Source organism: Carassius auratus, unplaced genomic scaffold (genome assembly GCF_003368295.1).
Source record: "Carassius auratus strain Wakin unplaced genomic scaffold, ASM336829v1 scaf_tig00215652, whole genome shotgun sequence".
NCBI lineage: Eukaryota > Metazoa > Chordata > Actinopteri > Cypriniformes > Cyprinidae > Carassius > Carassius auratus.
Genome location: NW_020528182.1, coordinates 228381 through 244964, shown reverse-complemented (window position 1 = coordinate 244964; position 16584 = coordinate 228381). Strand labels below are relative to the sequence as shown.

Sequence of the window (16584 nt, the reverse complement as noted above, 5' to 3'; positions counted from 1 at the left end):
TGTGCATATTGTTGTCATTCCTTAATTTTTTTTTTCTCACAATCATCAGTTTTTCATGGAAGCATGTTTCATCTTCAGAGTAGAAAAAAGGTAATTGTGATTTTATGTATGAGATATATAAGGTATAGTTCACCTCAAAATGAAAATTCTGTTGTCAATTACTCACTCTCATGTCGTTCCAAACCAGTAAATAGCTTTGCGAAACTGAAGTTGATCCACTGATGTCACATGGACTGTTTTACCATTGTATTGGCTACATTTCTGGCACTCGGAACATTACAGATGCATTACTTTCTATGCAGGGTCTGAGAAACCTTCACATTTCATCAAAAATATCTTAATTTGTGTTCCGAAGATGTTTTTATCAGCTGTTCGGACTTTCATTCTGACGGCACCCATTCACTGCAGAGGATCCATTGGGGAGCAAGTGATGCAGTGCTAAATTTCTCCAAATCTGTTGCACATCTGTTCTTCTACATCTTGTATGGCCTGGGGGTGAGTACGTTTTCAGCAAATTTTCATTATTGGGTGAACTTTTTTTTTTGTAGTCTATGTTGCAGACACCTGCTGGTTCACATGGCTGTCAATCACTCTCTGATCCCAGGAGTGGCTGACAGCGGGAGAGGGGTGGGATCGATGACTGGAGCTGATACAGAGTAATTAGCTAAATCACTGGAATCAAAATGACTATTGAACGTGTGCGCATCTGACCACAGAAAGAGCATGGGTTTCTAAAAGTCTTTAAAACACCTTACACCAAGAGACAGACTGTCAGATGTAATAGGTCAGAGAGTTTTCCTGTTTGATTTGATTTCTACTGAGGGAATCAAAGAACCAAGTTATGAATTTAAGACCTCGTTCTGTTGTCGGTCTCAGGACGCATAATGAGTCGTGCTTGAATTCTGATTAATTCATCAAGCTAATCTTCTATCTACTGATGGTTTAATGTACTTCATATGTCCTGTATTTTATTTGATCTAATATACACACACAAATGTATAGCTTATATATTGCATATTATACATTTTTGTTTTTAATCATTACTTTTATTCAGCAATAATACATTACATAATTAGATAATAAATATAAAAAAAATAAACAGTAAAATTAAACATATAATTTCCATAGTTTATACATTTATAATAGTTACAAAAGATTTAAAAGAAATAATAATAAAATAAATAATATTTTAAATAAATCTGTTCTTCTGAACTTTGTTCATCAAAGAATCCTGAAAAAAAAAACATTAAAGTTTTGAGCTAAATTTTTAAGTAACTTTTTCTTGAGCAACAAATCAACATATTAGCATGATTTCTGAAGGATCATGTGACACTGATTTTAGGATGAAAGAACCTCAGATAATTTGATCTCCTGAGAAACGGACAATACAAACATACAGGAAACACCCCTCTCATATATGTTATTGGTTCCTTCTCATCCCCTTCCTCACCCATCCTCTCTCCACTTGGTTTCACTCAGAATGGTCAATAGTATAATGTTCTACATGAATGCAAGTAATATTTACAGTCATGTTTGGTGTCATTTGAATTCTCTCGGGGCGACTGGTACAAAGGTCTCAATTTTACAAGAAATAGACTAAAAGTTGATAAAGATCCTAAGAGTTAAGTGATATTTTGTTCACTGTAGAGGGTGTGCCATTAACCAGTGTCTTTCATGTAAAATGTCTTTTGTCTCAAGGGGTGATAACTTCACATGATCAATGCAAATTCTAATTGTTAGTTCCTGTCTCTATCTCAGGGGATGTTTGTCTCGGTCTGAGGTACTTAAGGAAATGTTGCAAGAGGATCAGGACTTTTTTTTAATTAACTCATAGCATGAAGTGTGTGCACACACTTCACACTTTGGAATCAGATTAGAATTTAACTTAATTTGAAAAACTTGAAAAAAAAAATTGTGCCCTGAAAAGACCGAACACACAAGAAACCTTCAGCCACCGCTGCTACCTTACCTTGGGCCAAGAGCGTGGACTTTAAACTGAAGACTGGAGTAATGATGCTGAAAATCCAGCTTTGCATCCCAGGAATGAACTATTTTTTTAATATATTCAAACCTAAAACAGCTATTTTAAATAGTAATAATATTTCACAGTATAGTTTTACTGTATTTTTAATCAAATAAATGCAGCCTAGGTGAACAAAACCATTAAAAAATATATAATATTATCCTTGCATAAAAAAAATAAGGCTCACTATATTGTATAGATTAATTTGATATAGATTATCATTGTAGAAAGACATTAAAGCATAAATGACATCACTTGAAAAGTCATAAAATTACAGATATCATGTAAATTGAGACTCATTATACTCCTCACAGACACAACACAAGCCTGTTAGTACTTTGTCCATCAAATTTCCTTCGGTCCAGTGGTACATGAAAATGTCTCTCACCCACTGAGAGGCTGTGTGTAGTCAGCCTTTAGTGTTTAACTAAAACAACCACAACAAAGAAACAGCCTCCATCTCTGCACCCCCTGCATACCCCATCTCTAAACTACAGCAGCGGCGGTGAGCAAGACACAGGCAGTAATGAAGCGGCGTGTCATGTGGAGATGTAATTACCTCACTCTCCTGCTGGGTGTGCACTTCCTGGGTGAGAGGAAAGATGAATCGCCAAAGTGGGAAAGCGCTGAACCCTCAAAAGTTTAATTCACCCAGCGCAGCGGCTCTCTCCTGTCCTCCCCTTCCCTCCCCGTCCTGCTGGCTGCTTTGGGGAGGGTAATGGTTTGGGCAGGCATTTAGCAAGCTGATAAATGATGAGTGTAGTTTTTGGTGCTCAGGATCCAGGAGATGTGTTTGTTCTGTACTCCTCCGTGTATGTGTGTGTGTGTGTGCTGAAACTGCATGCTGGGAGTTATTGAGTCACAGCACATGGAAAGAAACAAAAAGGAGGTGGAGGTGGGGATATAGATGGCTGGATGAAGGGAACAGGGGTCAGCACAGAGCAAAAAATTGAAAAGCACAAGCGAAATATGGAAATGAAGGGAAATAAAGAAAACTGTGAGATTTACCACTTTTCCCCCAAAATGGTGCAAGTGACAGCAAATCTCTCTCAAAACTGGCTCACTTTCCTTTGAATTTGAAATCCATGTGATGATGGAGCTGACTACTTTACACCATGACCTGAACAAAATCAAACAGAGCACATCATTTATCATATATCAGATCATCTCATTTGTAATAAACTCTATGATATCTATTATACACAGAAAAACATTCTGAAAACGTGTATCTTATAGTGTATAGGGGTTTGTACCTTTGTACCTTATATAGACTTCATCAGGCACACGCGCCTGGCCCTAAGTTAACTTCCGGTCTGTGTTGGGTATATCAGTCTGGCTAGCGGTGCCATCTACAAACGCAGTTAAAGGGTTAGTTCACCAAAAAAATGAAAATTATGTCATTAATGACTCACCCTCATGTCGTTCCAAACCAGTAAAAGCTCCGTCTATCTTCAGAACACAGTTTAAGATATTTTAGATTTAGTCCGAGAGCTCTCAGTCCCTCCTTTGAAACTGTGTGTCCGGTCTACTGTCCATGTCCAGAAAGGTAAGAAAACTGACCAATTTTCCAAAAGGCTTCATTGAATAAACATGAGCACCACGTACTGCACGTTTAATAATAATAATTATTCCTTACATTTACATGTTTTGAAAAGTGCACTTGGTGAGAAAATCGGGGTGGAAGACCACAAAGTTTAAGTGTCAGGTGCAGAACCAGCATCTTTGTGTCAGGGATGCACAGAATGGCTTCAGATTAAGTGCTGGTTCCTGCAAAAAGAGGTAAAAGAAAAAATAAGATAAAAGAGAAGTGTAGAAAAAAAGAGAGAGGGCAGGTGGGGGGTTATCAGGCCAGTGGGTGGAGATCAATTTCCCAACCGCCTATCAGTCAAACAGCTCTACCCTATTCTGCTGATTGCACACTTTCAGCTCAAGTCAACCCATTTCCAACTTCAAAGTGTGTGTGTGCTGGGCACTCATAACTACAGGACTGCAGCGACTGAGGATCTGTCACAATGCTTTATTTCCTGAGCTGGTTAGCCAAGAAAGGGACAGCGAGAGAGAAATAGAGAGAGGGAGCTCTCAGGTGAGGGGAACCCGGTCTGCCTGCGTTCGCTTTGGGAGAGGGAGGTGGCAGAAAGCCGTTTGTGTCGATGCATTATGCATTAGAGTCTGTGCTCGACTGACAGCCCCCTCTGCCGCCCTCAGCTCTAACAGGGCCGCCGCTAATCAAAGACGACATATCCGAATGTCCAGACACACACACACAGAAATTTACTAATCAAAAAGTGTATTTCCTAGAGGCTGTCTCCCAGGAGAAATCCGGCAGGGAGAAATTGGAATAATTTATTAGCTTACAAGTTTTGGTTGACAGTTAGCCCGGGGCTATTTATCTCAGTAATAGAGAATGTCTCCAATGTGGCAAAATTGACCAAATCAAACAGCTTTGATCAGAGAATGAATCTGGCAAGCTTGTCTGTCTTCACGCACCCCTCGAGAACAGCGGGAAACAAACAAATCCAAAAAGAAAAAGAAAAAAAAAAAACAGACAGACAGGGGCTAAATAAAACAGATTCACAAATTTTCAAGTGGAAAAACTGATGATAAACAATGAGTTAAATGAATTTCATGACAACAAATGATATAACACCAGGGCATAGTGGTGCCGTGACCCGGTTATATTTATTTCAACCTGTCATTTAGTTTGATTTGCTGAATCTCCCATAAGTCTCATTAGAGGGCTATTTTTACACTTAACAGATGGCTTTAGTGAACATAAAAACACTTTAGTCAGGAATGTGTTAGCATACAGAAAGACATTTGGTGTGGAAACTATTTTAATTGTTTCGCAGGTTTTATGAAAGACAAAGTAAAGAAACTTTAAGGAACAAATTGAAGGTAACACAATACATCAATATTTTCTCTAAGTAAAATTATATTTACTACTTGTAATGTCCAAACTGTCCTGAGCGAGTTCTCAACAGCCGGTGCATGATGCGTCTTCTTCTTGCTTTATGACAGATTACAGACTTATAAATACATTAATGCCACCTAACTCTCAAGTGGACCATTGACACTCCTACTTGAGATTGTAGATGGAGTGTCAATTGTGGTGAATCAGAGGTAAAAATATATAAACTATATAAATACTGTTCAGATTCTTGCACAAACAAATTGTTTCTTGTTGTGTTTAATTTGTGTATGTTTTTTTGACTCATAGCCGTGATTCCCATTCACTTCTAATATATGACTGACAGAATGCAATTGTTTAAAAAAATTGAGTTAAAAAAAATATATATATTATGTTCTACTGAAGAAACAAAGTCACCTACATCTAAATGCCCTGGGCAGATAAACATAACATTTTCATTTTTGGGTGGACTATCCCTTTAAGACCTTTTTTAAAGGGAGAGTTTACCTTCAGTTGCTGTCCCTATTGACTTGACTTTTTTTCCATACTATGGAAGGCAATGGTGACTAGCAAATGAAGGCGATCTTTCCCTTTATGGCTTTAATTTGTGGAAGGGCAAATTAAGACTTATTAATTCCTGCAGAAACCCTACATTATGAAGTAGATAGACTTGTAAAACATCCTCCAATAATTTTTGAAAAGTAGTTTTTACAGTATATACAAACTTTATTTATAGTCTATAGATCACAAATCTCTCACTACAAAGTATTAGTTTTGAAGTTTAGAATAAATATTAATACAGCCACTTGTTTTAAAGCATGTCCATGAACCATTCGGACAGAAAACAGCATGTGACAACCTTCAGACACGCGACACGGGCTTCACTTGTGAGGGACGCATGGAGCAAAGGGGAACAAATTCGGGTCGAGCACCACAACAAACCGCCATGGCAACGGCTTTTGACAACATCACACCCAGCCTCTATACACGGCAGACAGACACGCTCATTTGCGCGGGAGATTGACGGTTCAAAGGGTCTTGATTTTGACACTGAAAAGGAACAAATATTCTCACATGTTGATCTAGTTTAATTAGAGCTGCATGCTTTGATGAATGCTTGTCAGGGGCTGCTTGATGTTGCATCAAGTGAAGTTAAATGCGTCTCACTCGAGATGACCACGCACGCATCAAGAGAAGAGAAGTTTGTGTGGGCCTACTGTTGGAATTCAACATTCATGCAAGGACACGTCATCGTCGTTTTCAGTTATAGTGTTTTCAGCTTGTTTATTTTCATTTAAATATACAGCATGCAGTTGCATCAAACAATGGTATAAACATCATTCAACGTAAATTGTGATAATCGTAATTACTATTTCAAGGGAATAATCGACAATTATGATTTTTGTCATAATCGTGCAGCCCTAATAAAGTTACAAAATTATTTTCTACATACAATACCATTCAAAAGTTTGGGGTTGTAAGACTTTTTCAATGATTTTGAAAGAGTACGCGCAGCAAGGCTCCGTTTATTTGATCAAAAATAAAATAAAAACAGTAATATTGTGAAGAATTATTACAATTTAAAATAACTGTTCTATTTGAATATATTTTAGATTTAATTTATTCCTTTAATGCAAAGCTGTATTTTCAGCATCATTACTCCAGTCGTCAGAGTCACGTTATCCTTCAGAAATCATTCTAGTATGCAGATTTGAAACTTTAAAAGATTATCAATGTTGACAAAGTTGTGCTGCTTTATATATTTTATGGAAGAAAAAAATATTATTTTTTTTCAAGATTCCTGGTGAATAAAGTTATCATTTAATTAAATATAAATCTTTTGTAACATTCTAAATTTATTTACTGTCACTTTTCATCAAATTAATGTGTCTTTACTGAAAAACAAAAAGTTTTAATTTCTTTCAAAAAATCAAATCAAATCTTACTGACTCCAAACTTTTTACTAGTTTTTGCACTAAACCTGTTTATGAGTTCAGTTCATTATAAGCCCCTCACGCTGCAGCAGAGTGAAATTTCTCACCACGTGCAGACTGCTTTTTAAACTACATTTGGACTTGTGCCGACAATTACCTCCTCAAAGTCTCTAAAGCACCAAAGCTCTGCCTAATTAGTATGCATTATCAATTAACGGCCTTAATAGGCGGCAGATTGATCACATCCCCCAGTTTCAGGGGCTGAACAGAGGCAAAAGCGGAATGAAAATTCCCTCTCTCACAAAGAGCAACAAAATGGCCATGATATAAACAATGCAACTAGTGCTGTAACACTTCTGCAATAAATTACATCAGGAACAACAACAGCAGGCCTAATACTACTACTACTACAAGTAAAAATGTTAGTACTAATAATAAACCAGACTGAAAAAATGTCTTAAACCTGCTTAAAAAGTTGTGAGCTGGTTTTTGATGGTCTACCAGATGAGCTGAGATGTGCTCAAACCATTAAAACAGACCAGCCTGACCAGGGGAGAAAAAAAACAAGTTTAAATGATAAATAAAAACAGCACCAAAGCCAATAAAATATATATATATTAAAAAACTAAAAATGAATAAATTCAACAAATGAAAATCGGTCTGAAATACTTCAATGAGAGCAGTATTAAACGCACACTCAACTAAAATCGCTTTTTATCCAAAGTGCGGCCATTCATCAGCCAAATGAGCCTCATGTTTGCAGCATACATTCATTTTCAGGACATTGTTTAATTGTGCTGTTTTACATAAAAGTCGCTGAGTGGAGGAAGAGAGTGTGATTTTCACTTACTCTCACCAAACTGTGTCCTCGTTCATCACTCGAACACATCAGAACTCTCATGGAGAGCCGTTTCCATTAGAAGAAACAACAAAATAGAGTTGCTGATGGCGTGTGGTGCTGGTGAAGATTGATTGACTGATGCATTGATGGAAACGATTCACAGAAGATCTGGAAGCAAAGGACAATAAAAATGTGACATTAAACATCCTTAAATGGCGCATGTCTGCAGAAAATCCAAGAAACGGCTCTTTATTCATTTCCTTTCTGAATATCATAGAAAAATGATGTAGTTACAATATGCATATACATATGCCAGCATTATTAAAATGACCCACTATAAAAATAATATTAATTCATAAATGAAAGGCATATCTTAGCCTCCACATTTTAGTCGCATGAGCCTCAAAACATAAACAAGTCTTCATAACCTATTTATATTTGATTAATTTTTGACTTTTTTTTTTAATCTGTACTCTGTGGCCTACATTATGCCACATAATACGCAGGTCAATATTGTGAGTTACTAAGATTGTCACTGCTCATTAAATTAAAGATAGAAAAATGATGCACTTTGTGAACAAATTTAAAGCATAATAACTTTGTTCACCAGTTGAACCATTTTTAGTCTGGAACAGGGATGCATTTTAAGCTAGACTAATTTTTATCATGTCGAGCATCCTTATTTGTCACTGAATTATCATATTTACTGTAATATTGACAACCTTTTGTTTTCTTTTTGTACAGGTTTAAAGCCTGTTTGAAGGTGCTGAAATGTAAAAGAGCCTTGCAGGTCTACCTCCACCACACTGTTCAAGCTTGCAAAGTTTTAATCGGTATAAATTAATGCATTAAATTGTTTGCTTATTTGAATAAACACTGATACAAATCATTAGATGAATTACTTGGCTTGCTGATTACAACTTATGCATCAAAATGCACTTAATTTTCATTAGGAGGTATAAAATTAGATGATTATTATATTAATTAAGATGATTACAAACAATTATCCTTCGCAAGCACCCGCGGTCCTGCAAACTAGGTCAGTCTGATGATGTATTGTTTCTGCACTGAGCCATTCCTCCTGGCCTTCGTTCAGCATGGAAATCCGTAATAAAAGCCTGTAAGGACAAACAAAACGATGGTGAGATATTTTCTTGGTTTCAGCGGTTGTAGGGCCACCGATGTTGGGTTGTTTCCAAACATGAGAACAGGGTACTAAATCCATTATGTGGCTATAGGGCCACATACACACGTCTGATGTCCAAGTAGTTCACGGCGCGTAATACACTGTGCAGAATGTGCTGAGAATTCTGGGAAACAGTGGAATTGAAGAGTCACAAATAATAAGCATCACCGGGACAGTGACCGGAGAGAATGGCCTTCCTTTATGTGTGTCTGAGAACAAGCAATCTAGGGCCAGAGAAAACAACAGCACCATATAGGACTCACTGGCTATGATTTAAATGACAAAAGAGCATGCAAATTAAGTTAGGATATATATAAAATGCATAAACTCACCTCATACATTATAAAAGTACAATGCCTTGCAGAAGCATGTGTATTTAGTGAAGCAAATGCAGACTTTAAGAACTAGGATAAAATAAAGTTATAGTGTGTATTTAAGCAAAAATCTTAAGTGAAAAGAAAAATTAAATCTGTTTTTGCTAAACTATCAGTTATTGTCATTGTAAATACTGTTACACAATAAATAATCTCTAAAAACGAAAGCATATGCAACTAATCAAAGACAATGAGTGCAGTGGAATCATACAGACTAATAGATATACTTAATCTTTTAACACTATATTCAGTTACAGTATGATAGAAAACTATCTTTACTAAACAACAAATAACTAATAGTAATGGCAAAACAACTAGGCCAACATTATAGTTCTTGCTGCAATGCATTTTGGGAACTTACAAACCTTAAATAAAACAGAATTATTGAGCATTATGGAATTATTTGTTCATGTATCTATTTTTGTCTAATTAGAAAAAATTTTGAAGGAATACTGTTGATTTAAAATGTGATTTACATAAAAAGTTTTTTTACAGTACAGTTAGAACTGTTGCTTGAGCATGTGTGAGGATTCATAAAGCAGGTTCACAAACCACACTGCAGACCCCCCACGCATACGCACGCGCTCGAGCCTGTAGCTGCATTTCAGGCCTGTTTTCAGCACGCTGATGTATATTTCATTGTCCACGGCTTAATTTTGATTTATCGTCCGTCCATAAATTAGAAAAATATGTTTTAGAATTCCATCTTGCGGAAAAGCTGCTTGTGATGCCGGGGGATTGGGCGATATTTAAGATGTCAGAGATACATATTGGATTAGCGCGCTTTGTTCGCGCGCCATAGCAGGTGTTTAATCACGGCTGATGCGCGCGCTGAAATGCGTTAGGACAGGAACGGGAGCGCTTTCCTTGGGACTGCTATAAATCACAGCCGAAAGCATCTAGCATGCACCCTCCCCACCAACCCAAACACACACCCGCGTCTTCCAAAAGGCATAAAGGTAATGCTAAAGGCGCGGGTGCATATACGTTTTCTCGCTTCCCACCCAGCAAAAACTCGTTGAAAAGACGTCGAAAAGACGTCATTGGCAGTCGTCTAAACAACGTTAAAATTTAGTTGAAAAGTGAAAGGTGAAACGACGTCTTTTTCATGTCGGCAAAAAGACGTCTATAAATAGACGTCCAAATTACGTTTAAATGTGGTTGAAAAGTGAAAGGTGAAACGACGTCTTTTTCAGGTCGTCAAAAAGACGTCTATAAATAGACGTCCAAATTACGTTTAAATGTGGTTGAATAGTGAACGGTGAAAAGACGTCTTTTCCAGACCTAATTACAACCATGAATTATTTGTCATATTCCTAATTAGTGAAAATAAGACAATTCACAGTATATTGACACATTTATTGACACATTACATCTTTCATGTAAAATCTTGATCACATCTTAAGCTTCCTTTGATTAAACAGACCGTAAAAACTGTAATATTGTGAAATATAACTACAGAAATAATTGTTTTCTATGTGGATGCATTGTAGAATGTAATTTATGCCTGTAAACTGAAATTTTTAACACAATTACTTCAGTCTTCAGTATTACATGATCTTCAGAAATCATTATAATATACTGATTTGCTGCTCAAGAAACATTTCTGATTATTATCAATGTTTAAAACCGTTGTGCTGCCAAATATTTTGTGGAAACCATTACATTTGTCAGTATTTTTTTAATAGACCTTGCAAAAGAGTAGTATTTATTTCAAATTTTTTTTTTTTTTATCAATTTAAAAGGCTTTACTATAAACTTATCAAATTAATCCATGTTTCTGTATAAATATATTTTTTCAAGACAAATAAACTATGACCAATTATAACCACATTAGAACAACTAAAATTTTTAATTCTGTCATTAATTACTTACCCTCATGTTGCCCCAAACCCATAACACCCTTTTGTGCAGAACACAAATTAAGATATTTTTTTAACAGATGCCTTGTGTACAAAAAAAACAAACAAACAAACAATAACAACAGCAAAAATAATCTATTCAGAAATTATGACTCCCCAATGGATTTTCACAAAAGCACCAAAAGCGCCAGCTCTCACGCCAATGCAACACTGATGCATCATGGTGCTTGTGTGAATGTGTTATTTTATATAAAGAAAATAATCTCAGATTTCATTAAAAAGTTCCGCATTTATGTTTCAATGATGAACAAAAGTCTGGTTTGGAACAACATAAAGGTGAGTGAGGAAAATCTTTGGTTAAACTAACACATTAGGTAAATGGGGTTCCCACAGGGGCACCAGTAGATCTCTGCCTGATCTCTGATCTTCTGCTCCTTCCTCCATCCCAATTCTGGATTAATGAGCCACGGCAGATGTTTCCACTTTGAATGCTTTAGCCTCGCTCTTTTTTCTGCAGCATCTAAAGTGAGAAAGAAAACCGTAACTAAAATGTAAATTAATAATAAAAAAACAATGTTTGTCCAAAATGTACAAATTAAAGTGTACTCATTCTTTATGAGGGATTATTAACTAATCAGTATGTCAGGGGTTGTCAGCTCTGGCCATTAAGGTGAGACTTAGGTCTCTGCAGAGTAAAAGTGGGCGTTTATGACTTTGTGGGTGTTTTCAAACTGCTGGGTGTTTCTAAATCATGCAATCAAAATGATCCCCCTTACCTAAACCCCACCCTAAACCTACCGTCACTATGATGTCAGCCAATCAGGTATAATGGTCTAAAAACACCCTGATCTGGTAACTCCCATTACTTTCCTACAGAGACATATGCTTGGATTAAGGTCCACTGTCATGCAGAGTTTACGTCTCAATCAGCTTCACAGTTTGCCAAGTTGTGAATATATTGTGTACACAAATGTAGGTACTGGTAAGCACTGTGGCTCACTATACACTGGTGACTATCTCTGTCCTCATTGTACAACATCACTACTGACATTAATGCACAACAATAAAACTGATATCTTACTTTAATGCTATTTACAGCACATTATGATGAATACTTTATTACATGTATGTGCAAGATTTAATTAATAAATTAATTGGAAATGTTTACTAGATTAGACATTACCTGTCTAGTGATAGGTTTATGCTGAAATATATTATTGGTTTGTGTTTTAAAATCTATTACGTGTTTTCTTATAGCGAATTATCAGTGCACCGTAAAAAGAAAATAGTGATTGAGGCAGCCCTTCACCACTGAGTACTGAGCAACGGACCGGAGTGAAACACACCCAGTGTTTACGTCCACACCTGATCACACTCACCTGTCTGTGACTTATAGTTAGTAAAACTGAAGACCTTGATTAATGTGTTCAGGTGCACTGCACTAGGTTGGTGTAAAACTCTGCATGTAAGTGGACCTTGTGAGACAATGTTGAGATCTCCTGCAATATGTTCTGAACATTCACTATAAAGAGACAGAATGACTTACAACACTGGTGTCCAGTCCTGGGCTGGAGGACCACCGTTCTGCAGAGTTTCTGCTGATCCTTGATCGGCTGCTCAGGTCTGCTTAACTGGGGTTGGAGCTTAATTATGAAAAAAGAGAAGACAACCAATATTATAATGTTAAAAAGTTAAACAACGTTAAATAATTTGATCCATAAATATGCACAACATCTGAAAATGCACAAAGATGAGAAGAACTTTCAACATTGAAAAATAAGAAGCAATATTAAATCACACATGCATTTTCTTTTCTTCTTATTATTCCTCTTGCAATGAGTTTATTCACAATTACCTTGTGGTTTATCAATGATTTTCAGTCTCTGAAATAGAAAAGATCCATCAATGATGAACTATTATTTACCCCGTTTATATCTGCGAGGTGTTCATAACACATTTTACCAGTGTGTTAAGATCAGTAATTATGACTGTCGAATCTCAGACTTGACTCAATGTATTCTGTCCCCAAACATATGATTAGACTATCAGTCGAATATCGGCAAGATTCAAAAATTCTGATTCGACTATGAAAAACCTTAGTCAAGGACACCCCTAGTAATTTCAAATATTACTATTTTACTGTATTTTAATCAAATAAATGCAGCAGTGGTGAGCGTAAAAGATTTATTTTAAATACATTTTTAAATAATATTTTCTATTTCTCTTCCACCTTTATTTGATCCTCTAACTTTAACACTCACTATTCTAATACTATTCTTAAAAAAAATCTAACTACCTTTCTAATCTTTTTGTATTCTATTTTCTTTATTATGCAATTGTGTGTATGTACGTGTAAAGACCTCTAACTAGCTTGTTCTACTCTTTTTTTTAATCTCTTTATTTATTATATTATTTAAAATCCCATGCTATGTGTACCGTGTTAAGCTAACTGAGACTTGTTATAGCACTATAACATTGCTTATATATCATTGCTCTTGTTTTTGATTGCTTCCACTGTCTTAATCTGTAAGTCACTTTGGATAAAAGAGTCTGCTAAATGAATAAATGTAAATGTAAATACATGATAAATCTGACCCTTAAACGTTTGAATAATAGTGTATGTTTGAGGTATTACTTACTAGTTATATGTTTCATAATGTCTAAAAATGTTCTTCAGCTGGATACAGGCACGGCCATCAGCATGGAAGAATCTAGAACATAAACAATCTGTCATTCTGTTAATCTGTCTAAGCCAACAATATTTATTATACAATGCCATGTTTATTATAAATAAACTATAGCAGAGGTGAAATGCAGAAAAGAAAATTTACAGATTATACAAAAAAATTAAAAGAATAATAACAGAATTTAAAGTTTTAGGTTTACTAACCGATTAATACTCTTACAGTGTGGACATCAAAATAACTAACATGCAAACAAACACACACACACATTATGAAAATATTATATAAACACACACATATATAAGAAAATTACAGATTCATGCTGATGTAGGCCAAATATATTGTGAAAAATGCACATAAAGTTACCTCTTGTAGTTAGCATTACAGTTGAGATGCTAACGGACTTTTTATGAAGACACTGACCATTTCTATAAACTACATTTTCAACGAAAGCATGTCATTTACATGAAAGAAAGTTTCAGGGACACTTTTATGTAACATTTGTGTAATTTAGGGATTAAACTTACCTGAAATTAGTGAAAACAACCATGAGAGACAGCGTCTGTTCAGCTGCTTAACGGTTGAGCTGAGCCCCGTTTCCATGGTGACTCCAGTACAGCGCGTGACCATCAAGTGTTTTCAAAATATATTTAAATATATTTAACAGTGCGATCAGACATGATGTCTAATTTCTTCACTAGTTCATGTTAATGGCTTTGTGGTGCGAAATAAAAGTTTTTTTTTTCTGCTAAATTTGGACTAAAGCCCATTTACATGTATTTTTGGGCTAAATTAAAAAAAAAAAAAAAAAAAAAAAAAAAAAAAAGACGTTAAATGTCGCTTTTTGGGCTTAATTTGGACCAAATCCGACGGACCAAACGAAGACCAATTTTCAACGTCGCTTTTTGGGCTTAATTTGGACCAAATCCGACGGACCAAATGAAGACCAATTTTCAACGTCGCTTTTTGGTCTAAAAGATGGCCATGACGGGCCGACTTGATTTAGACCAGAAAACGACGTCCAAATGACGTCTGGTGCTGGGTGGGTTGTGCTCTAATAAATGTGATTGATCTTTAAAGTGTTTAATCTTTTTCGGTATATTCATTTTATAAGTTAAGTTTATAAGTTCTCAAAAAAATAACCACTTTTTAAAAAGAAATTCCTGTCAGTATTTTTGCTGATGCCCGCGCCAATCAACTATTTTCAATAATTTTGATAAAAATCGTTTTATATAGCCTACCTGTGATCTAAAAGTATTATTGTGTTAAACAACGACGGGGTGTATGTTTTGTTGATGTAGCTACGTAATAAGACATGCATCCTAAACGAAAAGCGCTCGAGTAGGCCTACTGGTTAACTTCCTCAGAAGAACGCGACTTCCGGTTACTAAAACGTTTGCAAACACGTTGAAATGTATATAGTCTACTTATATGTAAAAATAGATAATTGTTTGTAAATACAGTTCATTTAGCCAAATGAAAAAAAAATGGGAATAAAATATTGGAAACAGTAGCTAATTTCAGTTTTTAGCCTGTTTCAAATTGACATGTTTTCAATGTGTTTCTTTCCGTTTCTTTGTAAATAATATATATATTTTTTTTTAGCAATTTGTGAGTGAAATTTGTTTTTGCACCATTTCTTGCAGTATACATAAAGGTGACACTGTATAGTTATGTGTTTATTAGAAAGACAGCAGATTATTCCATAAATACTGTACAAAACCTGACAGTATATTTAGATATAGAAACAAATATATCATTTCACTGAATGACCTATCTTCTCTATGTATGAATTTTGTTACTGCACAAAAAAAAAAAAAAAAAAAAAAGGAACAGGTAATTTTCTTATCTTAAATTTGAGTTTAATTGCTGCCTGAAATTGGTAAGAAAAAGGTTGCAACCAGTAAACAAGTTGCTTACACTTTTTGACCTGAAATGCGAGAGAAAATACTGTGACAATTTAAAAAGTGATTGAAACAAGGATATTACAACAATGAAAATAGTGCATGAGTTTGTCTGAGTGTGTGTGTGTGTGTGTGAGAGAGAGAGAGAGAGAGAGAGAGAGAGACACACGTTTAGGAGAGCAAACATTTTCAAGGTCATCCGGTGAACTGGAACGAGCTCCGAGAGATGCATGGAGAAATCGGTGCGTTTTGACACGAGCTCGAGGTTTGATTAAAAGGTAAAGTAATGGGTTTAAACACACGCCACGCGCGTGGCGCGCCAGACTCTGTTGGCTTTTCGCAAATTACTTAACGGTGCAGTGATGGAAATAAGATTGTAATGTTTGGTAATGGAAAAGAAAGCCCCATATTCTTTTTCTGGCCTTCTTGTTTTCTGACATACACAAAATAAATTACCCAGGCTAATAGGCATGGCGCGTGGATTTTTCCCCCGCACCTTCTGAGGGAATTCAAACGTGTTCCTAGCGGTTTCATTTTACATTCGTTATCTCACGCAATATTGGTTGAAATGATGAAACATCAAACACCTAATGTTACATTAACAGTACTGACTGCTGAGACAAATAGCTCACACAAAAAAAGTCCCAAAAGTAACTCAACCTTGAACATAGTGCCTCTTCTGCCTGCGCGCGCCTGCATGGCCTTAAATATGCCTAATAGGGAAAACAGGGGCAAGAAAACAGCCGTCACAAACGACAGCAAATTGGGGGTTGCAAAACACAAACAAAGATGATTTAAAGCAGTACACAAAAACGTGCACATATTAACACAAACCACAACTAATCATGCATCTCTGGGAACGGCGTCC

The 16584-nt window shown here is 35.9% G+C and overlaps 1 long non-coding RNA gene across 3 annotated transcripts; it reads right to left on the bottom strand.

Annotated features, from left to right (window-relative positions):
• Positions 1 to 11230: 11230 nt before the first annotated feature.
• On the bottom strand, positions 11231 to 14589 carry LOC113095288 (uncharacterized). Of its 3 annotated transcripts, XR_003288296.1 has the most exons (7): positions 14340 to 14589; positions 14179 to 14247; positions 14019 to 14053; positions 13768 to 13839; positions 12984 to 13011; positions 12675 to 12771; positions 11231 to 11648 (listed from the first exon to the last, which is right to left on the bottom strand). It is a non-coding gene; the product is annotated as an uncharacterized LOC113095288 (long non-coding RNA). The 3 variants fall into 3 exon arrangements; XR_003288294.1 differs by lacking the exon at positions 14019 to 14053 and having other exon boundaries at positions 14340 to 14581; XR_003288295.1 differs by lacking the exons at positions 14019 to 14053; positions 14179 to 14247 and having other exon boundaries at positions 14340 to 14574.
• Positions 14590 to 16584: the final 1995 nt, after the last annotated feature.